Below are 24,342 nucleotides of genomic sequence, written 5' to 3' on the forward strand. Positions count from 1 at the left end.
AACAGATGTTTATAGATGTCTATAGTTTACATAGATGCTTTGCAGCTATTTATCTGTCATGGTGGCGGAACGGATCCGATTTAGATCTAGGACTTAGAAATTGCGTCAAACTGTTTGCCTTAAGTTTACAATACAGTCACATTTCGCTAGGGCGAACAGCAGTAGTACATTTGAAACTGTCACTACCGCACTGTGGGCAACAAGCCCTTAGCGAGAGTATTGGCGCTAAGCGATTTTAGCCCGACACATGAAATAGTTGGCCTTGACCGTAATAGACAAATGTGGCCACTATCTAATCGACGTTTCCCTTGTGTGACGCTTCATAGAAGGGATAATGCATCTATTTAATTATAAACAGGCAATCCCTATATACGGAGGATTTCTTTTGTGCCTTTTATATGAGGCCTTGTAGTCTGTCCTGAACGGTATTCCGATTCTGCTTGTTCGTTACCGCGTATTTTTCTTAACTAATTTTGCTCCCATACACACTATGTGGCAGGCCATTTTCAGCGAGCCTCGATCTCTCGACTACCGAATGGCCGTAGCCGATTACTTTCATCATATGGTTTAATATCTAACAACACCTTCTCGACGCAACCTCTCTTACTTATAACAATAGCTGTTTTGAAAAATGAAATAGCAGGTCAAATTAGATTTTCGACCTGAGTGAGTCCTAGCAAAATCTCTATCAATAATTGCTACGATATTTTACCGCTTTGCTCCCTCAACGCCCGTGTAGGGACTATTGTTTCTATAATAAGAATATTTTCTTAGGAATACTGGGGGACTTTCACCTACCTACCTACCTACCTACCTACTTATCTATGCCTGATTCATGAAGCGGTGAAAAACTGGATTGATAGGTTTCCTCAGTGTTATTTCAGGCTATCTATGTGGATGAAGTGAAATACGTGCATATGCAGATACGTTGTATCTACTGTAGGCTAAGCAAAATGTCAGCGTTTGTATTCCTAACTGTGACATATATAATTTGCAAGCTACAGATCAATCGTTATCGTAAACAGAAATGCAGGATGAGCCTGGCGAATGCCTAGCCTAAAAGCGACTAGCAGGTTCACCACCATTTTTGACGAAAAAAAAGCATGAAAGGGTGGAACGAAGACCACGCATTTTGCATGAAAGTTTTCTAGCTTACAAGTTGATAAACTTAATGGGCAGACCCACTGCGCAAATCTATTCATTGAGAAGAGCTTTGATTGCTTACATTTTTAAAAAAGGAAATGTTTCATTTAAAAATCGATCAGCATGTTTATACTAACGATCCGTTTCTTCTCCGAGATAACTAGTTCACGGGATTCATTTTATATAGATATATATATATATATGGAGAGAAAACAGTTCCTTATGTTGGAGATTTTAGTGAATGAAACCTGTAAAGCAGTTTGTTTGGAGTTATTATTGTTGAACCAACTATTAAAAGAAGCGGATGGAAATGTTCAAATCGCATTGGTTAGACGTTTGAATTTTCACGTTGGGACCGTCAAACGTGGCCGTAGAGAAATGAGGTATTTCTCTACGGCCACGTGCCGAACAACATCTTCGATAAAGCATACTCTGTCTAATGATAGACTCCGAAGTACTGATCAATTCTCTCATGAAGAAAATGATAACGTAATCGTTTAATAGAAACTTCCGTGCTTGCCAGCTGGCTTGTTTAACTCTTAACGAGATATTGGAAAACGGTGCAAACTAAGAAAATATATATTTGTCAAGTTCGTATTTTATTATTATTGCTGCTTACGAAATTGGTTTGTTCAGATAAAAAAAAACTGCACACTAAGCTATTATTTGCTACCAGACTATCATAGATTTAAGTAAGGCAGGTGTAGAGACAGGGTGAGTTCCTATCTGGTAAAGTTATGTCAGCCCGTTGATTGTTGCCAGCGAGTTTGGAAGTTTGCAAACTCGTGCGTGAAATAATAACCACTTACAGGCAGTAAGTAACCTAGCTGGCTGACCTGCTAAACCCCTCAAAATCGTTGTGTGCAGACGGAGACAAGCTAGCACAGGAAACATTTGCTCTTATACAGATCACTGGCACCAGATGCAGTCTACAGCATGACTAAGACTCACGCTACGCCAACACTACAGAAAATAGTAATAATTCTGCCTTCCCAAAATTGTAGAAGAAGAGAATGGACGCAAACGAAAGGGGACGCATAAAAAAGACGTCTCGTGAAAAGCTGCTTCTGCACTAACAAGTTTCTTGGAGACCCACTTTCGTACCACATGTATCTTGGTCTCTCCTTATGAGAAGATCTCTTTTAGTACCCATTAGTCAATGTCTATCACCTGAAATACGACAAAATTTAGGTTAATAGTTACTGTATGCGTAGCAATTGGCAATACGATCTTGTTTATAAAAGACAATCGTCGCAATTTTGACCATACAATAAAACATGATTGATATAATCTTTCTCAGTGTTTGATTCTATGCTAGACTGGGTGCGTCTTGCCCTTAAATCTTTACCAATAAATATATGGCCGCCGTTGTGACGATTTGGTTCATGTAGACCGCTCGTAACGCTTCATTCGAGCAAAACAGATAGCAGTCGAAACTCGAATTCTTATTTTATGGGTAAAAACACCATGAGGTTCTGATGATGAATATTTTGGGGTAAAAAATCGTCTACTGTGATAAATTGCAGCTGTACAGATATCAGCTTAAAAGAGATAGGTTAAATTAGCTTTCCATCATGAACCTGTTAATCCGCCTAGATTGTAACAAAAGCCTAAGCGACCTTTTGGCTCATTTTTTTGGTGACACTCAGACTCTCAGAACAGCGTTTGATTGGGGTCTAATCTGAAACCTTCACCGCTGCGCACTACAAACACCCTTTAAATGATAACAAAAGCTTCGCATACAGGGTAAGCTACATTGACATTCGTGTCATTGTTTAACAATGGATGCTGGAAATAACGAGATCAGCGTATGAAATGATTAGAAGATACGAACAAGCGCAACCTTGAAGTTCCTTTGGCGTGAAGAGCTTTTTAAGATATCCTTGTTAACTCACCTTCTGGGAAATTGGGATTTGAACTTTTGCTATCTAATGCAATTTATATAATTCTTGCACTTTGCGAACAATCGTGTAGATGTAAGAAATCAAATACGTTTATGTAGAATCCATAGTATACGACATGTTTGATTGATCTCAATTAGAAAAGGTGTAAAACGTTAACGAGAAAAAATTTAGCACAGATAACGTTGGCGACCGTACCCACCAAAAAAAAGGCCCGCCTCAGATTCAGAACATGGTATATCTCAGAATACGTAGTAGTAGTATTAATAACAGGGGTAATGATAATAATCTTAGATGTTTGACCTCTTGTTTTCAAGCAAAATGTTCCATGGAAGACCTCATAGTAATTAAGTTCATTGATTTCGCATCTATTTTTATGCCAGTAGTTGTCTCTGCATCGTTTTGTTTCTTTGTTCCCTTCACGTGTACTTCGAGAAGGCTCGTTCTTAAAAGTGTGCGTCCTACTTCAGCAACACGAACTTTAATTATAACAAATCATCTCGACCGCCAAACTTACACTTCTAGTGGAACTGATCACGAGCTCTCGTCCGACTCGTCATAATTTTGTGGGTCAAACCCACTTAACAAGTTTCACTATTCTAATTCTCTCTCCGTTTATATGTATTCTGCTATACTGTTAATACTTGCAAGTCAGACATTTGTTTTGCGTGTTTACATCATGGCCGGTTGTTCGTAAATAATCATCCATAACGTGCATTGATTGCAAGTGGAAATTAGCTTGCCAAGCAAGATTGTCTAAGAAGCATGACTGAGTTACAAAACGGAGGTTCGGTAGGAGAGGGTGTTATAGGGAGAATCAAAAAGAAAGAAACTCAATGCTAGGCGAACTTCAAAAAATCCCTTTGACTGCCCACTTAGCCGGGGCATTCTGTAGTGTTTCTTCTTTGTCAATTCTTCACCACCCACCTTCATCTTACTTAGCCAACTGAACAATAACCGCGCGAGTGCCCAAGCTGTTATATCACGCGGTTGATTCAAAGCACAACATATATATGTTGCAAGCTGCGATGAAAAGATGTGAGCAACCACGGTATACGATTCGCTTCAACAACCTCTTCATCGTGCTATAAGGATCAGCTCTGTATTGGCCGTCCAAGGTATTCTACCAACTGAATGAGTGCATGAGTTAAGGAAAACCCCAGGGACGGCAGCATTAGAGATGACGATGGTGGCCATGACATGTGCTCTAGTGGCTGAAACCACAACAAACCTAAGAGGCAATAGTGGGCACTTCGTAGTGAGTTTCGTAAGCTATAAAAATCTTCTCGCTTTTCAATGTCTCCGATAGGCAACATATGGACTAGAAGGTATATTTTTGGCCTATGATAGGATCAACCACACATCAAAATACTCTTAATGCCACCAAGGCTTTTATGCAGAAAACATTAAGCGGCCTGTAAATAAGCAGAGACAAAAGTAGGTAGATTTGAATGTAACCTTACCGTTCAGGAAAAATATACATTTTAAAATCGAAACGGGCGCAACTTAAATTATGTATAAATTTATCTCTTGCCTTGTAAGTATATTGCGATTGCTCAACCATCAATGTCTGTCTCCGCTGTAAGCCTAGATTCGCTTCTTCTTAGTGTATATATCATGGGTATGATTAAAGCCAACTTAAATTGACCCTTCCGAAATGCAAAAGATCACCATGTTTCTGCCTTCCCTAGTCAAGTTTCTCTTAAGCCATCCTACAGCTTTTTTTTTTTTATGAACAGCATTTTAGTAAATAATTTATAGTTTTATGCCTATGCTATATTAGAATCTTGATCTTTTTCGTCTATTTTGCCAGTTGCAGCGTGGTAAGCTTACAAACATGCGTGAATGAATTGAAGATTTGAACAGAATAACGTTGAGAAGATCTCATCTTAAATCAAGCAGACCAACCAAAAGACGTACCAAGCACACTTTATCTATATAAAAAACTGCGAATTATTCTATTATTTTGGAAGAAATAAACACTTTTCCCTAAACTCACTTACCAGTTAGTAGTTGTATTATGCTACAAACTCAGTAATGTTCTCAACAAGACATCGTCCAGATCAGTCGACTTTGCAGTTGTGTTTTCACCTGAAACTAAAAAGAAAAAAAAAATTATAGTTGCCATTATTGTATAAAATGAGACTTTTTGGCCCGTGGAGACTTATTACCCAACGTATCAATTCAGTTTTCTGATAAAAATTACTTTGGATCAATTTACTGTACACCAAGCCAACACAACAACAAAAAGCAAGTCTTCGCTGCTCCATTCCTTTAATGAAATTACAATGATTTACCAAAAGTGGACAGAAGGCTACTGGCGGTCCGGTTTATGAAGGCCTCTCTCTTAATGCTCTCATTTTGCAAATCACTCAAAAATAATTAGGACCCCCTAATTAGATAGGACACGAGAATCATTTCGAGCATTACAGCAGCGCTAGCTAACTTTATTGTGGTTGTGAAGGATCATTCATTGTCTCGAATACATTTTCCCATGAAAGTAAGCAAAATTGAACTAACGGCTAGCTGACTATCAGTCTCTCTAAAAAAAAAAAAAATGCCAACTTATGTTCGTGAATTATTTCCTCCTCAAATATTTTGTTGCATCTCATTTGTATCTAGAAGAGTTTCTACCGCTGAAGCTAGATTGACCGTAGTATCAAACTAGCTCTCTCAATATATCTTGTGAAGACAGGATTCAACGTTATTTCAGTGTTTTTAGTGGACACGCGAAAAAAAAAAAAACTACAAAGTCAAACTGTTATATGACTACAATAGTAACGATAGCAACGATGGCGGAGGAAGATGAGAAAAGGAAAACATTTTTACTTGACAGAGATGAAAAAAAAGTGCACAAATGGCCCACATTAGATTCCCACCGTCACAAGGTGGCAAGTGTATTACTTTGTCTGGAGCTGTTATGTGGCTCGACAATTTTGGAAATAGTGAAGATGCAGGAAAAAGCTGTCCAACAATGCCCAGTAAAAAACCTTTAGAGCACATTTTTATCATAGCCGAGACTTGCGTCCGTTTGTGGCACCCACTCAGAGAACCAGGCGAAGCTACCAGTCGAGAGAAAACGACGTCAGACGAAAAAGGAAATTATTTCAATGGTAGTGTCGAACGTTTGGTGAATTCAGACGTAAACGTATGCCTATATTCGAAATAGATATCGATCGCACTTGCTATTTACGTAGTGTTATCCGGAAAATCCGGAGCGATCTACGCGAATCCCTAAAAACGTCTCATTAGAGTGTGGTTACTCAACATCCAACTATAGCTTAGATCGATGAAAACACAACTAAGCAATTGCTCTAGCTCTCAGTTTTTGAATTTAAGTCCGTATATGTTTGATTGTTGGATCTTGACGATGGTAACGTAGGTGGCCTAGCGTACGGTAGCGATAGTTTTTTTAGACAAAACCATCAGTAACAGGACTAGTTTCGGTAATCAGAAACACGCAGCTGCTGAGAAGCTCCCAAAGCTCTGGCTTCAATACGCGAAAATAAAGGGGATTAGATCTCATATGTACTAAAATGTATGGCTGTCCCACTTTCTACGGTTTAAAAGCCATTGAAATGTATTGTGTCACTAAACAGACTTGAAAAACTTCCTAAGTTTCCTAATAATGTATACTTCCGGCTTGATTACTACTAGTTCCTTTGCTAAAAAATGACTGCTCTTAATTTCCTATTGACGGCGCCTTTTTATATAGTTTGCATGTCGTATATGAAATGCACTGGTTGCTAGCCGGAGTCGATGTAAGGAGTCCGCCGAGCAAATGATGCAGCACTTTTGCTTTCCCTCAGTCTATCCGAACGGTCGAAACCTATATATATATATATATATAAATAGAGGCAGATATAACGAAAAGGAAGAGCGTTACAAAGAGAAATAGAAGCGGAGCCATGTAAGGGAATAAAAGTAAGAAATGCTTAATCAAACCAACGTTTACTACATTTAGCCTGCAGTTCTGAGTCCTAAGCTATATGGGCTTTCTAACTGCAGCATAGAGCAGCAAAATTTTGATGGAATACTTACCATATATCCTGGTATACACTACTATGCAGGGTAAAATGAGTGGCCCGTCGAAGGTACCGTTGCCCACGGAGGAACATAACCGGCTACAGAAAATGTACCACTATACTACTATGCCGGACATGCCTACGGTAGACCTATACAGTCACCTTGAGAAAAACCATCAGCGGGTATTGTGGACTCCATCTACGCGGACGTCCTTTGTATTGTTATTCAATATGCTTATTCATAACTACCTGTACCCGGCAGCGTAGCACCTAACCTGGCTAGACAACGCAGCAAGGCGTACCAAAGACGAGACGATATCGCTTAGAGAACCGATTTGATATGTTACATGTACACTTAAATATGAAATAAGTAGCACAGGAGCGTTTGTTTCGACCCGGGAACCCATCTGCAACAGTTGGAAGAAGGATGCCTCGATGATACAACGAGAGGCGTCTCTATTTAGACCGTGTGCTAGAGCCTGACGCATTATGACGTGATGCTACTTGGCACGTGTCTGTGCTACGTAAACCAGAAAACGTAGAAATATCTCGTCTGGTTTCGACGTTGTCAACAGCCGTACCCAAGGCATTACGATAGAAATAGTTAGATAAAATTTCATTATATCATAAACTAATATGACCTGTTATCATTCAGAGCTGTACAGCCAGACAAGACCATATAAACGATTGGTCAGGCGAGCTACGGTACCACATCATTTGTTTCTCAATCAGAATATCACATGTTTTGTGCCACCAAAACAGAGTGATATATATTTATTTTTATTATAATACTAACGGTTATAGGCAGTATAGTCACTGGTATTTGTAACAGCAAAATCGTATTGGCTTACCTAACACGGTTTAGCAAGTAGATAAAGTCGGTAACAGCCGTTTGAAGTTTAAGGTTAAGGTTAAGGTGCTGCTCGTGATTTTCAATGTCAGTCGTACATGGCACGTAGCTTATTAAAAACCCGGTAAATTCTATAAATCAAGGTATTTCGCAATCTAATTATGACTTCCAGTAGAAACAATGGCTGTAACGTCGTACCACTTTTAAAAAAAAATTTAAAGCAGAAAAATTAGAAAAATGCTTTCGATAGATTTAAAGCGCAATAGCTTGCATCAAAGAAAGGAATCTATTTCAAGGGCAAAATTTATATCGAATTTTTCTTTCAGCTTTATAAGCATTCAGTGCTTATAATTGTGCGAATGTCATCATGATTTTACTAGCTTTGACTTATTTAACTCTAAAGATAAGCTTAGAAAACGTTTTGCTTACAGTCACTACATGTGTTCGATCATTCTAGGCGATCTATTTATAAATCTAGGATCCACGAGCGACACGACAGCTCGAATGGAAATGTCTGTCCTAGGGACACACTCGGTCATTTTGTGAGCAAACAGAATTTCCGTTTGTATTCCTTAAAAGGTTCTGCTTGCACCTTTGCGTCACGATGTCGAAGCTAGTCACAATGATTGATGACAGACGTCTTAGCGAAGTAATTCATCAGGCGCCTCGAATCCACGACCTCATACGTTTATTTTATTTGAAAAAAGATCGTGCCAACAACTTCATAATCGGCACCGACTCAAATAATGAATGATTTATAAGCCAGTTCTTACGAAGGAACAGCGAATCGTCAAAACACTTCATACTCCTCTGCAACCTTTCCTTTTGTTTGACCTGCCGACCTAAGAAATGAGCAATGGTGGATGCCTATGAGGCACTTCATTAATTCGCCACATATACGAATTGTTACTTATGACCCATGAACGCCTTATCTACTAGGCCATTCAAATAAGCACACGTGTGTGCATGGCATATATATATGTAGATCTGCAGTTAATCGGCGTCGTTTTAGTCTTACATATATACTGCGTTGCATTGTATTAGTTTCGCCAGTGTGTATATACCGCGATATTTTGCTTGTTCATGGAGGCTGGTGATAAATTTGGAGTGATCAGATGGAACCTTTAAGTACAAATGCTGAGTTTAATGAACAAAGGACCTAAATTGTTATAACTTACTATTAATTAGTGGAATAATCAAATAATTACTTAGGATATCTACATTGCACTAAAAGCAAATATCAATGTAAACTAACCATAATCCACAATGAAGCGCAGTTAGTAAACAAACGTTACTCTCACAGTCTTCTACTGGAAACAATTCAACTAGGTCTCCACTACAGCTATTGACCCTTAACCGGCCCGGAATATGGGCAAGGTTGTGATGCTACATCATGCAATGGAGGTCCTGAATACTGCCAAGAACGCAATGAGCAGTATTTATCATGTAGACCTTTTTCCTGACACGCTAAGATATCGGGACACCCACAGGGCGAGCGTGATGCTGAGTGAAAGCGGCACGCAATCGACACACACAGCAACAACGTTTGAGACCGTTGAAATTAGCTTTGATAGCTGGAAGAAAGCTACCGGTTGTAGTTCTCTGAAGATGCTTTCCAAAAAACACCTCACCAGCTTGGAGCAGCACTGCATGAAAAAAAAAGATTTACTTCGTTTCCCCGACAAAAGAAGAGCTAGCTAGTCACGACGCAACAAGGAAAAGGGCTTATTTTTATGAGCCACTATTTCCGACTCCTGGTGCCTTACAAGGATACCAGTGTCCTTGGGACAATAAAAGTGCTATATCTGCATTTGGTCTTGCCTCTGAAATTGTAGGGTCGAAAAGGAGCTGGCAGCATGCCTGTCTTCCGTAGTTGCGGCGCAGCTAAATGGCAATAGCGCTGTAATTACACTAATACGATATCACACGGGAAAGACCTGTTTTTCAATAGAATTAGGCACGTTTCTCATCGTAGTATTAAAGCGGTAACAGAGCGCTTTTAAAAATTAGTTCAGAACAGCTTGACCTAAGCATTTCGAACCACTTCTTTCTCCCGCGCGTTGCTGCTTTTCTACCTTCTCTGCTTATTCAAGTGTTCATACCTCCCTATATACCACCTAGTTTCTCGCATCAAATTTTCAAATAATACTATCAGGATGCAACGCTGCTGCAGACCTGCGTTGCCGTTGAAGATTGGGGTACCACGAAGAATCTTGGGAGTCTCCTTATTTTAGTGGCTGTAGTAAGAAACCGCTTGCGAACCTTGTTGGCGCTGCTGGTGACTGGCGGCGTCATTTCCGGTTCGGTTTTCGTCTCTCCGGCATGGCACCACTTATTGAGGAAACCTACTCTGCCTAAACATGGAAAGGTGGGGACGCGAACGCTATTGGATAGTAGAGTTGAAAGCTGTTTTGCAGCCTTTTGTCGAAGGAATTGCTTGTCGTGTCATGAGGGTAGTAAACAGGATTAGAATGTAGGGAGCGCTTTTTAGGCAGAAGAAGACGCGTTAAGCTAAGACTGTGCCTGCAGAATATACTGTTCCTTAAGTATATGGTAAAAGTGGCATTCAGTAGATAATCATTACCGTGTCTGTTACCACGTTTTCAATTAAAGGTGCTTATTTAGTGTAGAAGGAGAACGGTACACTTATCGCAGGGGAAACAGTCTTCCCTAGCATAGAGGAACCGTAAAGGTCAACGTTATCTACTAGAAGTTAACGCTCGTTATATAAAGACATTTGAACCTGACCAGAACAACGAATGAGAAATATCCAACTAACAAATATTGATACATCTAAGAAATTTCAAATAAATGCTGACCTTTACCTCTGCCAATAGTCGGTAAATTTCTTAACCAATCGAGCCATGCTAAATAGTGCACTTTGATTTATGGAAAGTATCAGCAACTGAAAAAATATGGCCTGCACGTTCGTATAAAATCTAGTTCAACCACTGAATTTTTAGTTAGACTCGTTCGTAGAGCCGCATAGTCATTCCGGCTATACATTTTCGACAAGACCTATCTAGAAGCAGTGGTTAACGCTACTCGTGAAAATGAAAGCCAGTAGAGTAGAGGCTGATCGGATAAGGGGATACCATTGACACGTGAGAGCAAGGCTTCACTTTAGAATGCCCTCAAATGACAGTAACACAGATTTGTCATGAATTTGGCGATTTTCTACTACATCTACTCCCAATGAACGTAAAAGCCAACTAGAAGTCGTAAGAAAAACGTCGAGCCTGGATATATTTTGTTTTTCTTTTGAAGAAATATTATGAAATGCTGGTCAATAAACAGACTTAGTTCCCCATTAAATACACGAATAACAATTCTGTGTAGAAATAAGTCTCCATGGCAGTATGCAACGTTCCGTAAATTGAACTTGATTTGAAATGACTTGCTATATATATATATATATATATATCAAGGATTTTATAACGTTTTAGCCATTTTTTTTTAAGTGCATAAGTAATTTCATCTAACAATGCTTTTTAATAGACTTTTAATTGGTTTGAGCGACAATTGATCAAAACGATTGCATTATCAGCCAGATACGACGTCCACGTTCACAAACAAGCTTACGACTTTCAATTGTCTTACCAGTCTATATATATATATATAAAAACAGACGGTTTCCGCGATATGACAAGTAGGAGTGTAATTGACAAAGGAGGGATACAAAAACATTAATATTATTACAGTTATTTATGGGAAAGCAGTATCGGTTCAGCGTCGCAACATGACTATCAGTTTTTTGGTACTTAATATATTATTTTTATCATTTGCAGATATATTAGTTCAAAGGTCGATGGACTTATATGTTCTCTCATGGGAGATATCTGGTCGAAACTTAGCCGACAAACTCATCTGTTACTATTTTTACTCTAAGACATTGTCCTACATTTTTGAGACAGTGCACTTATCGGCGACAGGGTCTCGAAGTGGCAGCACTAAAAATGGGCACACGCATTATTAAATCAAGAACTACTAGTTGTCTAATATTGCCATGTTACGATAAAAAAAAAGAACAATTATGGCCTAAAGAGATACTGAATAGACCAAACGCCTCCTGGCTGAGTCATGCAGATTTTTACGACAGCTCAACTCTTCCGAAAATATTTATAGTGTTTTATTACAATCTGCTGCACTGCATCCACGCCCAGGTGCGCAGGGTCCAGGTTAAGAACTTGAAGCATCCGTACATGAGGCTTTTTTTTTTATATCTTGCTTCTACAAGTCTGAAGGTTATCTATAAAATAGAATTACAACGTTAATGAATTCAGGAGAGCATAAGCAAACAGTAGGCAGGAACAGGGAAGCTGTGACCTGAACTAACATATAACAAGCACTCCTTCGAATGAAATCTATGCACGCGAAAGCGGGACTGTGGCATTCAGTCTCAAAGCAAGCTGCTGCTGCTGCTGCTGCTGCTCGCTTAGGAACGTGTCTGTCGAAACAGGTAACGTCACAAATACATATTAACGTCTCATACTCGTAACGTGTGTATGCGCGCATTCACACGAGAATATAAGCTGCATTAACAGATCAACGTTGCTGATTTCTAGAGTAGGCTTGGCTCGCTATATTCGCTAAGCTAGTACGACCGGGCACAAAACCGAAATAACTAAAAGGGTTCATTATAGGACGTGGCTATATAAGATTGCTGAAATAAACTGCTAGTTATACACACTTATAGCCACCATTATGTATGTTAATTTTTCAGGGCCATAGGGATTGTGATCATACTTTTGTACAGGTACTCCATTTTGAGCTAATACGACACATTTCACCAGGCGACGCTTTGACTATCGGATCAACCAACCCATACATACATACATACAGGCAACAGTTTCGTTATCTATACGTCCGTCTTTTCGGTGCTCTGTTGAGCGATGCTGAGTCAGTGCTATGGTGCGAGAAAAGGGGAGCGTGTACGTGTAGCAGCAACATGCAAGCTGTACGTAGACCCAGTCTGAATATTGAACGAAGCCAAAATGGACCCGTTCACGGGGCAACTACTTTACCGTTTCTCATCGCCCATGTTCAAGTCACGTTGACGTTAGTGCAGAGCGGCTATATCTAGTACTACATACAATAGGGAGCCTGTACACTAAGAGAACTTTACGTAGCACGTTCACTGTGCCGTTTCAGCTCATCAAGAGATACAATTGCTAACTAACACAAGGCACTTGAGCAGCTTTCTAGCGCAGACGGTTGTCTTTTTTTTGAGTCTCTGCAACATTCCATCTTTCTGATCATTTCTTTCGATATTAGCAGTCGAGTTGCACCCAAAGGATTCTAGTAATAGTAACCAGCTAACAGACAAGGCTTATTTCAATAGGCTGGAATATGAACAATTCAATCGAATCTTTGTTTCTAGTCATTAATTTATACCCGTATCATCATTAGAAGCTTAAGCTAGTTAAGTTTAACAAAGTTAATATTATTATTCCACATAGAGGTATGTTGCACATAGAGATGTACCCACAAAACAACAGTAAACGGTTAAAGCAATAATCAGCGCGTGGCCATTTTTAATCAGTCATTTCGACGCTGCATCGATACGATTCATGTTTCCACTCTGATGAGACTACCGCTGAGGCTGCCATTTACCTGTTTGTTTTGCGTATATATCCCAGCTATGAACCACCACTTTACACATGCACCACCCACCAGAGCATTGCCAACTTAACTATTAATCTGCGCAACTTTCATTTTTGCAAACTTGTTTTTTCTCGAAAGGGACTGACGAGAAAAACAACGCCACGGAGGGGAGAGGGTCCGTGAGGTTTTTATTTTATAGATTCGGTTATAGTTAACTGCTCCCAAGATCCTTGTCTACCATGTACTTTTCTCTGTCGCCTTGCTTTAAAAATACACAAGTATTTCAAGCTCATCACCTCGCCGCTATCCCATGTTACCCTTCCGATTACAGCAGAGTAACATGGCCATCGCCCGCTTTAGTTTCCTTTCGTTCTCCACCTTTTTGATACCTTGTTTTTACAGCAGGCGCCAGTGATAGAATATGGAGTCCAATAATTACGACGCAGAAGTGTGAAGGCTAAAAATCACTGCTTGCTTGCTTGCTTATAGACAACTACTAGCCTAGTACCTCTAATCCAACCAGCCGCTCATCAATGCACCGTCCACATGAGCATTCACACGCACGAGCACCCTCTACATGCTTCCATACGCCTCTATCAACGCTATCCAAACGAGCGCGGTCCAGAGGTTTCTTTGTCCTGCTGCGATCAAAAAATTGGGGCAAACGGCTCGGTTCGCTTTTTTCTCACTGGCATCTTTTCTGCTATTGCTTCATAGCGTCTCCGCCCAAGACGAAACATGGTTACCTCGCCCTTGTCCACGGATGTCCATCTTACAGGATCACCTTCGGCGACTCACTTTAATTTATCCAGCGGTTGATCGGTCGTTTCCAGTTACCTCTGAGTTATTCTTCGTGACAAAGCAAACCTGGAACTAAATCCAACAGCAATAGTACTACCGCGCGGAGAATGGAGAAGGACAGAGACACCCAGAGATCGTGCGGGAAAAAAGTGAACAGACTTTTGGTAAGGGTTACCCAACAGCAGCGTAAGGACTAGTTGGAATTGGAATAACAGAATTGGAGAGTCGAAATGAGATATCATTGCTTATGACTGTTAGTTGCAATTACAACCTCGTCAATGACAACGACGTCTTTATCATCGCCGTTCGGTCGGCTGCTGATTTTTCTTTTTCCTTTGTAGCCGTCCGCCACAAGCTGCTTCAGTGAAGAGGTCAAATGGTCTGACTCTCGTTCACAGCGTGTGTGGGCTTGTAAGCCAGGACAAATGAACGAAAGGTGGTGCAAACGGACAACGACCGGCCGTCATATTGAAGCGCAGATGTATACAGAAACCACAAGGAATCAAGAAGAATGCTTCTGAACACACCTGTGTATAAGTAGGCAATCTGCAAATAGTATCCTCAAAATCGCGGCCTTTAGTCTAGAATAATGAGCTGAATTAATATATCTTATCCAAATTATAAAGCTTTTACTGCATTGTCTTGAACCTATTGAAATATATTTTGATTCCTTTAGTTTTCAGAAGAGACATTTTTTTCAGACACAATCATCATTTAACATTGCTTCTCATTTATCTCACATTACCAAAGTAACCACTTTGGCTGAAGTGCGAAGCTGGGAAGGAAGGGCATAGAAAACACTAATTCCCCAGATCTCTCTATTCAGCCAGATGCATACGTTCTCCTGTGTCTACATGTGCACCCGTGAGTGTATTGTCATACTTCAGTGTACGATATTAAAGCTGAGTGCAGCCTCGAATTTAGGGAGTGCTTGAGATACATACGCTTTTGGCAACATCTACAATGCCTTACTAAGTTACGATTTAGTAAAGTGCCATGCAAACACAACGAACAACAAGCGAGTAAAAATTAGCTTTTCTATTATAAAAGAAAGAAAAGCTGAAATCCGTAGTGGTTTTACAGATATTGAAACGGGTGGTACCATTTCGTTTAGCGAGTTCCTCTTTCTAGACGTCGTATCTAACGAAATATTCAGGCTCTCCGCCACCTCACTTGTGCAGCATTTAGTCAGTATGCGCCGCTTCAACCCTACTTTTCGAAAAAGGATCCGACAGCACTTTGAAGTTAGCTCTCTGAGTTTTCAGTCTTAGGGCATTCGCGATTATTATCGAACGAGTGAATCCTGCTTAGAGTAACTACACTTAACAGTGGTTTAGGCAGGTGTCATTCAGAGCTCATACGTTCTATATTTAATATAATTTCTATATTTAGGGTAAATGTTACTCGCTTCGAAAGGGAGGCGGTACTCCTACTCCTTTCTCATTCTTTTTGATCTAAACACGGACTCGTTTTTTTTAAGAATTAGTAGTTCCCCATCATTTGAAAATGAAGAGCGTGATGAACTACAACAACAATAACGACGACTAGAAAGTTCAACTAGAAACTATGTAAAGCGCTCGTACAAATAGTCCACTGTGATTTAGACTTTCGTGCAGTGGGGTAATTTTTAAGGATTCGTTTATCACCGTGGTGCGTCAACCTACCAGCTTGATCTTCCTGAGTTTGAAGCTTCTCTTAGCACCCGATACGCGCTCACACAAGATGACAATTATGGGTAATGTATCCTCATCAAGCACAGAGACATTTACTCGCTCACGGAACTATCACCTTACAAAATTCATTATCTTTAATATTAATTTACTTTCTACCGACGTAAAATCCGAAACTTCGTTTCACTCAGCAGCTTATCCGGAGTCACGGAAAAGACGCGGTTTACTTTCCTTTTCTTTTTAGGCAACTTGTTCGTTCGCGTACCATTTTAAAGCGATCGTGTGACACCGACACTATCAATGATAACTATTTCTCCAACTCAGAAATAATTCCTGGCCTAATTATATGATTGTTAAACTAAATCAATGCGGAGAACTTAACAAAATAAAGCAGAAATGTAGGATTTTGGTGTCGTCTTTGGGCTAGTGTATATATGAGGTACTTATTCGCCCTGTGTGTATGATTTGCTAAAATCTGTTCATCACTAGCGTAGGCCACTGCGATGCGACCTCCGCGGAGGTCCGCGCCGGAGTGGCGTTTTGGACAGAACGGACCGCGCCCGACCATATTACTGGACCCTCTGTTGGATCATGTCGCTGGGTATCTGCCGTCCCCGTTTTCTCCTCCCCAATACCCACTACTACCAAGGGTCTTCAGTAGCCTCTGCACGGTGGACAAAGGATCATCGCCACATACAACGATCCTGATAGGATCCGTTGGGCGCGATGCCAGAAACCATTTCAGTGACGCTACACTAAATGTACGTCACTATCACTGCAGCCATGCCTTTACAGACCAACACGCCAGTCAACCATTCCCCCCACAACAACAATTCCAACGACGGTACCCAGGATAGAATCTCGGCAGAAGCGCAAGATTCGGGTTAGCAGCCTCAGTTGGTCTATGGGCTCATGTCTGGCGGTGCTCAAAGGTCGCGCGATACTAGACGACAGCAGCACAATCCGATCAATCAAAAGAGTGAGTGAGCGGGTGGGTAACCCCTTTCCGTTGTGGCTCCAGCAGACGATTCCAGTCATTGCCTTTCAACACACTAGTATTACTACTATAGTTAGTAGTGCACAGTAAAGTGCTTAAGGCCGGTGCAAACAGGCAGACAGACAGGCAGTAGTTCCACTAGCGTCCCGGTATCGCCGCCTCTGCCACTAGGTTGACAGCATTACACCGCCGTAGTGTTTGTGGCAGATAACCCGGCTGAACGCACAAAAACCCCACAACGGACCCAGTTGATTGGAGGTCAACTGATTGCCTGACTGGCTAGCTATTACATCTACCTCTACCGCAATCGGCCAGTATACGACTGTTGGCAGATAGTGGAGTAGACCACCGAAATATCCTTACGAAGAATTACCAGATAACCAGAGCCGTAAGTAGCACTTAAAAAGGCAAAATGGTGACTGGTTAGCTGTTGGCCCAAACTTCCATATTTCGATCTGAATCGTCGATGAGGGTGTCGTGAACGTTCGCGAATGAATTGGACTCCAGTTCCAGGACACCCAGTTCTGATACGACGGGAGTCTATGCTCTCAAACATCGCTGAGAGTCAACCGGACGTGCGACGGAGAGGCGCTTGAAGTGAAACGAAGGGAGGACACTGCTGGTCAATAAGCCTGTCAATAAGAGAGTACTTGGAATAACGACAACGAATCAGAGTAATATGACGACTACAAATGCAATAAATATAGCGACTACACTTCAAGCGAATGAGCTCATTTACAATTTATATATGTATATATATGGTAGATGTGCTTACAGATTTCTCGTTTATCATTATAAGGAGAAAAAATAATCTTCTGTTTCACTTGTGTTAGTTCACTCTCTTTAGAACATATAGAACAGAAAACTCAAACAGGATGAAAGCCCAGAAAGAATAGCTAGCATGTCAATAACCTTTAGAGTCGGTGGAAATAGGCTGTATGGCAATCAGTCGAGTTCGCGCCTACTAAGCCACTAACACTTCTGCTGCGAAGGTTATCACCCTGCTCATCGATCATTCCTCGGACTGGCAAAGTCTTCACCCCATAGCGGTTCATATAACAGTGTCCCAAGTTTTCCCCAAACTGGAATGAAGTTGCATCGAGTTAAGCTGAGTACAATAGAAATGACTATGAAGAGTATTTCAACCTTTCTGTAACTTCTGCGGGACCGACAATACAACCTGGCCCTAAAAATTGTATATGCATCTATTTTGTCCGTATCACAAAAACGATCCGCTAATTATAGTGCATGTGGCATCAGTATAAGTACACAAGGAGCAATCATTTTATGGTGTCGATCGAGGGTTAAATTTGAGCCGAGCTTACACCTGAGTAGGGAGACAATTTTTAATGTATGTTGCAGGCCATCTCGAGAGGTTTAAGAATTTCGTACTACTGTATAATGAGCCTGTTTACGTTGCCAACAAATGTATGGATTGTTTGTCTCAATAAACATTGCAAGTGCACAATAGAATTTCTGTTACCTTTGACAAATCAATATAAATAATTAATAAAAAGAACTTCCCCAAGACGGTGAAGCTTATGCTGGTCTCTTAGCTGTACTTTTCGCGCTTTCTGTGGCTACCCACCTATTAAGCCTATTGAACTTAAGCCATTGTGTTCGAATAGAAATTTGAAAAATCTGTATCCAACTGATACAAGGCAGATCGAAAAGCTAGCCGATATTTACATGCTGTAAAAAGCCTTCGCGGGTAATGCCTTCTAATGGCACAGATAAATCGATTTTGTTCTCCTAAAAACCTAACTTTATACTCTGTATTGTGTGGATTTGACCGAATGAGTGAGCAAGGCTCATATTCAAACGTCTTCGAATTTTTCGATTACCTGATCATCCAGACACTTAGTGATTCTTGCTCTCATCTACAGGAGTTTGCAGGAAAAGTCCTGTGTTTTTAAGACGAATCCGATTTGTTGACCTCCAAGATATGTCATTTTTACTACAGCTGGTATCTCGGAAGTTGTTCTTGTGTTCGGTTCCGTAAAGTGGCCCTGTTTCTTGAAGATGTTTACTTGTTCTAGCACAAAGAGGTAGATTTCTTTTTAAAGTACCGCCATGCGTTATCCGTGGGTAACAAATGCTACTGAGCCATCTGTGGTCGACATTGAATCATCGCGTACCAGCCAGTTAGGGAACCAAAGATCACAACAGCAAAAGAGAAATAAAAAGGCGTTTTCCCATAATCCGGCCAGGATGAAAGGCTCAGCGGGGTCTAGCCTATAACAAGGTTTCCTTTCTGAAAAAGCTTCTGCGTGTAAACTAGCGGATCAAAAGGTTCCTGATTGCATCCCCCTTTTGCGTGCAATACGTTTTCTATTGTTAGCGTGCTGCTTAGGCAGGCCCTAATAATCCCCAATGTTTGACAAACAGAAGTAAGGTAAATGAAACATGAAAGGAGACGAGACAAACATGTCAGAGAGATGCGTTACCTAAGCTATGCACATGATGGCATGGTATATTAGCGTGATCAGTTTACAGAAAAGCCACGTAACCTCAAGGCTGTTGCTTACTGATCAATTAAATCAATCATATTTTGCGACTCTATACGAATTTAGTCGCACACACACTTACGATCGGTTTTAGTGAATGACTAGTAGAACAATACTTTCTCGAAGGATACGAACAGAAACGCTTTCACCTGTAATTACCAACTGTAATAACTTACACACTAAAACTAACAATTAATGGCCCGAAGCGATTGTGTCGACATCTCATTGGAAAAGGAACGAGATTTGCCAGGGGTATCGCGCACACTGGCTATCTATTCCATCTTCTGTGATCATATTGTGTCAAAACACCGGATCCGAATTGTGACAACACAAAGATACGACAAAGCATCAATCGATAACGGCACGAGGTGGCAGCACCCTTACTCGACATATCTGCCTTTCACATTTCGTTCGCTTCCTTCCAGCGGACGTATTCTTTAACCTATTGGAAATCCTCATGATCTGCTCTTGCCACGAGGCCAGGAAAAGGAAATGATGAAAAATATAGAAGGAAGAGCATGTTTTCCGAAAACAACACTTTCACCACATGTACCAATAACAACACCAGCGACAGCAGTGGTAACAACAAATCATTATCGATCTCCGATATTCCCAACGAGACCGGAGGTCAATGAAAAACAAAGGCAACAAATAGCCCCATCTCTCTTTCCCTTCGTACAATGAGGCCACAGCAGAGAAGAGGCAAAGGAGAGGGCAATCTGGAGCAAAAAGCAGCAACGTGGAAGCGTGATTCCAAAAAATTTCCAGTATACAAGCAGATAATCAAAAACGAAAAGTAGCGCGCGAGGTGTTAAGAGGTTTGAGAGTTGCAAGTTCTACCATTATCGCTAGACATCGAACATTCGCGGTCAGTTCATGGGACACTGGGAGACCACAAGCCATATGTTCATAAAAACGAATACTTTGCTTATTAGTAAGATATATCTTGCTTTTATAATCAATAACTTTGACGTTTAATCGTCTCTCGAAATGTATAGTATCGTAACAATCCAATAGGATACATTTACGTCCTACCGTTTTACCGTCCTACGGTTTTTCGTCGTTGCTCAGTCGGAAGAGTCAAATATTCTTAAAACTTATCTTTTTAAAGCACCTACGCAGGCTTCTCCTCACTGCAAGTGGCTAAATACGGAAGAACAGCAGGAGCCAATGTTCCACCTCTCATTCCGACCGATGAACGCTATTACGGTCGGTAGATCGCGGTGACTTTCATAATATCAGATCCTATGTGTAGACATTGCAAATCCTTGTGACGGATATCGGGTAGAGAAGCCAAAAGGCACAGACTGTTTAAGAAATCAGGATACTGAAATAGACTAAGAAAAACATTTGACAGGATGTGAAATCTTTACCGCAACAAAACGCAGCTCCAAAATGCTACTAGGAAGCCATAACGAAAGGTTGGTTATGTGCAAAACACATCATTACGTTGTGATTTATTGTATGAACAAATGGACCAATGCACACATTTTGGGACAAATACGCAAAAGGAATCTCAATTGACCTGCGGAACTCTAGTCCGAATCCGTCGTATCCTTTAACGGCGCTTTTCAGTAATTAAGCAACAAGATCTGACTCTATCGTATTGGTCGCAATGGAAATGATCATCCGCTGTTTCTACGTCACTAATAATATTTGCTTATTCCATTCAACCAATACCCGGGGGTTTTCTTTTTTCTCCGATTTATTTTGATGTAAGATTCCCATATCGATCGTACTCACTCTGCTAGAATTACCTTCTTCATTCAAGCGACAATTACAACATTGTCGAACTCGGAAAACATATGCAGCTAGGTAGAACTCTAGCTCTGATCGCACAAAACCTTGCTTTTTGTATTTATTTTTTGCACAGTCAAACGGAATTCCCCAGACTGACCTGAAATACAATGGATGCAGGCTTTATGCCTAATGTCAGTAGAGTACATGTTCATATTTTCCAATAGGAGATAAACTTGCGGTCCATTTTTCCAAAAAAAGCACGGTTTTTTTGGCTATAAAGGCAGAATAGTTTTGTTTCTCAGCTAAAAAAAGTCAAGTACTGCTTCTGGACTTGAAAGAATCACGGGAACTGTATTAATGGGTTGCCAAGAAAGGGGTGGTCAGAGAATTCTTTTTAAAACATTATCTAGCTTCGCATAACTCTCCTGCCGTAATTCAATTCTAACTAGCGAAACACACAGAGAATACGGGTCTTAGGGAGAAATCTGCTTATCACTGCTGATGAAATGAGTTTGCGAACGCCCAATTGATTTTTTTTGTTTCATCGAAAAGTTGGCCCACCGGTTCGCTTTTGTTAGCCGAACTTTCTTTAAGGGGTTTATGCCCTGTATTTTGCAAAGGGTCGAATAAATTGCTCTGGACCGGGAGTTTACATTACTTAATCTGTACACTTTCAATTTAGTGGGCAGGCCACTGATTTTTTTTTATGTGTGTGCGAGTTTTATGTAGAATGTCTGGTGCACGTGTTTAAATTAACGGTAAGTACTGCTGCTTATTTTTACTTGTGCCATTAATTTAGTCATTTAGATATATAAAATCGCTATGGTTCGATGCACCGTTAGATATCGTAAGGCAAGGAGTACGTGAGGTTCCAGAATATCGAGCTGATTTCTTCACCCATTTTTACATATGGCTAAACTTTCATACAGTGATGTTTATTATTCTGCTTATAATTTATCTCCGGGTAATGAGTCACTGCATCCCTTTGACTCTAAACAATTTATGTTGTGTATCATGTCAAAGTGCTGTTCTGGTACAGGGATGCCCTACCCAACAATCATAAGCTGAAGTCATCGAAAGTCTCTGGTTCGACCCACTGTGGGCTTTATGTCTATCATTTAAGAGATTTATACATTTCTTTATCTAGGTTTACTGCCACCTATCTGGCGCTGGCATTAACTGTAGCTATGTATGCTTACCTCACAATTGCAAGATAAAATAACTGCTCATCAACGTAAAAGGCTACTGACCCTCAATTGATCGTTCGCGAAAGAACCACGATCCTAATTAACCCATTGTCATCTTTGTGCAAGCGGTAGTGAAACTCGTGACTTATGTCTAAGAAGAGATAAAATGCTCAATGTTTGGATTTCTTTTAAATAGGCTTGTTCATTCTCAACTGTTATGTATGCTTTCCCAAATGCGAGTAAAGACTGGGTCGCTTAATCTATAGGAAAAGTGACAAATCAAGTGTTCCTTCGATGCGATCATTACGAAACATGTGGTTTCATGTCTACCGGATTCTGATGCAGACAATTCAATGGGCAGGATTTACAATGTTCATCAGTTTCGCGCAGCTTTCCATAATTAGTTTTCGACCAAAGATATTTTCGCTGATTTCCATTTGGAGGGGAGCATATACAACGAATATGGGTCTTACAATAAACTTTCAGTACCGGTAACTCTTTAGGCCGGGCGCGATTTTAGGTTTGCAGCAAATTATTCGTGTTGTAGACTTTTCAATTGCACAGATATCCTATGCTTCAAGCAAATGAGACGACGCAACAAAAAACCGCGCTCGTGACAAACAAATCCAACTAAGGAGAAAAAGCGAGCCGAAATTAGCTAGGACGAATAAACTGGACATTGTGCAAATGCAGCAGACAGCACGATGCCATCATTCGCCAGATGATGGAAGACCCGGGTTGGGACAAGCAGCCCAAGTTATAGAAAGAAGACCGGTTGTTAAAAACATACATGCATGAAGCCCTGGCGTCAATTAGAAAAATGCTGCTAGCACTATAAAAAGCACTAACTTTATAGTGATAACTACCGATCGCTCGGCGGATACACTATCCCTATTTTGTCCGTCAAAGGCCATTTGTTGTGCTTAGTCTCACACAATTTCGACTGGATAATGTGTGTCCCTTTGATGTTGAGTTAGATATATTTTGTGACGCCCTCGCCATCCCACATTAACTTAAGAATTCGGCGAGATATCCCAGACAGATTCGATACACACTTTAAAGTGTAGTTATTTTAAAAGCCCACATGGGCTCACGTTCGTTTTAATGCGTGCTGCTGCTGCTACCGTAGAAGGTTGAAGCACTCAGCTTGAAACGCCACTTCAGATCCACAAGTAGTTGTAGCAACCTTGTTCTCATTGTGCGTTTCTGTACGAAAGCACTTCATATACAATAATAATAATAATATAATCAAATATAACTTCAAATTACACTTTTTGAAAACTAGACGATATGTAACCTTGAATTAACTATTTAGTATTAGTTATTACGAACAAGGGTCAACACCTGTTTTTGATTGTCGTCGGACCTATGAGTCAAAGTACGACCAACGCAAACCTCATAAATAGCCTATAAAAGTATCTAAATCTACTTAGACTACCTTAGTAGAGTCCCATTGAAGCTTGCTTGTAATTTATGGGTATATCGAGCGTAAGCTAATCGTATTCTTATTTCAAACTGACCAAACAAAAGTACATGCAGAGGCTTTACAAGTGTCCATTTATCTTTACATGTTTTGCGCAGAGAATACAAAGTAACGATCGACATAGAAATCGTAACAAACCAGGATTCATTATTATGGAGACCCACAATGCCACAGCCCAATAGAACGCCCAGATTCTCATACAACGTCCTTATTCCCAGTAAAGGTAGTAACAGTTCCAGAGTAACAACAATAGCTCCAGCTTTTGTTGTCATAAACGATCACACGAATCTATAAATCCTAATATTTAGGGAAGATTAATGTTCTAACACTTGTGGTATGTGATGGGAAAGTACAAGAATGATTATACACATCAACAATTATCCTCCTTTTTTCTCTTCTTTAAGTAGGCTCTTTTTTTTTTTCTAAAAAATACA

At 40.4% G+C, this 24,342-nt stretch overlaps 1 protein-coding gene and 1 long non-coding RNA gene across 5 annotated transcripts in view; one reads left to right on the forward strand and one right to left on the reverse strand.

The window, feature by feature from the left end:
* Window positions 1-24,342, reverse strand: part of Nrg (Neuroglian) — a 135,471-nt gene that overhangs the window by 70,673 nt on the left and 40,456 nt on the right. For 2 of the 4 annotated variants that reach the window (XM_086981050.1, XM_086981052.1), the window contains exon 3: window positions 5,048-5,141. The gene's annotated coding sequence lies outside the window, so the exon portion shown is untranslated. Of the gene's footprint in view, window positions 1-5,047; window positions 5,142-7,085; window positions 7,187-15,988; window positions 16,514-24,342 lie in introns of those variants that run through there. The other 2 variants (XM_086981053.1, XM_086981054.1) reach the window with 2 other exon arrangements.
* On the forward strand, window positions 12,606-14,891 carry LOC147757740 (uncharacterized). The gene is made up of 3 exons (XR_015321891.1): window positions 12,606-12,876; window positions 14,241-14,488; window positions 14,666-14,891. It is a non-coding gene; the product is annotated as an uncharacterized LOC147757740 (long non-coding RNA).

The sequence above is a fragment of the Varroa destructor genome, unplaced genomic scaffold (assembly GCF_002443255.2).
Source record: "Varroa destructor unplaced genomic scaffold, Vdes_3.0 BEIS01000002.1, whole genome shotgun sequence".
NCBI lineage: Eukaryota > Metazoa > Arthropoda > Arachnida > Mesostigmata > Varroidae > Varroa > Varroa destructor.